Consider the following 2118-nt stretch of genomic DNA (forward strand, 5'->3'; position numbering starts at 1 on the left):
TTCGTTTGCTGCGAAGGCCATGCCCGCCATATTGAGAGGGTTCTGCAGCTCTTGAAATTGATCATCCCAATCTACACCAATTTGGACCTCCGATTGGGAGACAAGAGCCTTTGAGTTTAAGCTTGAGTTACCCTTGTGTGGATGACCTCCAATTCTTTGAGATGAGCTGCTTGGCTTCTGCACCTCATGCCTTTTTCCTGCAGCCTTGTTGTTCTCTTCCTCTGTCACCTCAGTCACACGAATATCATCGGCAGGTTTTGATGGGTTCGTGCATTCTCGAGAAAAGTGACCCATTTCGCCACAGTTGTAACATCGCAGCTTCGACTTGTCAAATCCAATCATTTTTCTGTCAGAATCATTGAAGCTATCCTTCCCGTACGTCTTCATGAAGTTTGTAGCTCTTTGCACCGCCATTGCCATTTGGTACTTGATATCCATCTTTTCAAGATCCTTTTGATTGATATCTCTTAAATCCCCAGCCTCAAACTGTGGTGGCAATAGATTTCCTTGCATCAACTCTTCATGGCTTGACAGAAAAGCGTGAACTATTGCGATGTTGGAGTCATTCAACATGGGTAGTGCTTCACAGAAACTTGAAGGTTTGCTTGGTTGAGGTTTTGAAGATGAGGAAATCCCTTGAGCTTTTAAGGCTTGGGCAACCGCACTGTCGACTGCCTTTTGAAACGAACTTGTACTGGAAGAATCTGATTGATTACTGGTTGAGATGAATGCTGTTGGTTGTGAAGACACACTTGGGGAGTACTTAGGAGTGGTCACAGGATACACATTCTGTTGAGTCTTACTTAAGAAAGCAGTTGGCATTGAGGAAGCAGAGCTCACTCCAGCTTGATTTATGGAACTTAGATGATTATTCATTCTCATCTGTTCATCCATCTCAAATGACTTGATTGTGGAGATCAAATCACTGTTTGTCATGGCATTCAGATTTGTAGTTCTTTTGATTGTAATTGTATTGGTGCTCCAGCTGTATGGTAGTGAATTCATCAACTTGTGATTGACCTCAGCATTTCCAATGTTGACACTTGCAGCCCTAATTCTTACCATCAACTTCTCAAATCTCTTGACCAAAGCCAAAACAACTTCACCTTGACGATGATTAAACATATTGAATTCTTCCTTTAATAGGGCCTTCTTGTTTTCCCTAATTTCGGCATTGCCCTCAACTTTCTCAACAAGTGCTTCCCTGTCACACCCGGCCCTAAACGGCGGAAACAGTCGGGCGTGCGCGCGTGGGGATTGATAATCAAGCACGGGTCATTGCAAACATTCAAATAAATTTCCCATTTCTCATGAAATGTCTAGTACAAAATACATTACATTGTTTAGAAGAACATATAAAAACATCCAAATATGAAAAACGTTGAAGATTTCCGCGCCATATCCCCTTACACGGCGGGAACAACCACGCGTGTGGAAGGGATAGAACTAAAATCTTCCAAAAACCATTTTTATAGCTGTTCTGCGTGAAGTGCTCTACGTGTGACCCCTTACGCTACTTAATTACCTCCTGAAAGACACGTAAAAATATTTGAATCAGTATAAACTGAGTGAGTTCACAGGTTTTGGCGACTTGATAAATCGTTTTGCAACATATTCTTGATAAACCCATATTGAAACATATTCTTGATAACATCATATTGAAACATATTCTTGATAGTACCATCCCACGGGTTACGTGCGGACATCGATGAAAACTATGTGCTCGTCCATGCAAAGTGGCGTGGCCACTACGAGCGGATTTAATAATACCGTCCCGCGGGTTACGCGTGGACATCGTTGTTCGGAAAACTAGGCGCTCGTCCATGCAAAGAGGTGCGACCCCTACGAGCGGGTTTAACAACCAGTAGTACTACCCCATGACCATACTAGGCGCTCGTCCATGCAAAGAGGTGCGACCCCTACGAGCGGGTTGATCAAACCAGTAGTCCCTACCCTTAGAGTTCCATTGTTTCGTGATCACTTTCTCGTTCTTGCGCACTCACATTGATAACCAAGATAGACACTATGAACAGATAATCGTTTGCATTGCTTGTAAATATATCATGATAAAACATAATTTAAACACGTGTCCCTCGCCACGAAAACAGTTTAAAAATA

This window comes from Bidens hawaiensis, unplaced genomic scaffold (assembly GCF_021521415.1).
Source record: "Bidens hawaiensis isolate Kalapana, Puna unplaced genomic scaffold, B.hawaiensis_p1.1 tig00020430_1, whole genome shotgun sequence".
NCBI classification, from domain to species: domain Eukaryota; kingdom Viridiplantae; phylum Streptophyta; class Magnoliopsida; order Asterales; family Asteraceae; genus Bidens; species Bidens hawaiensis.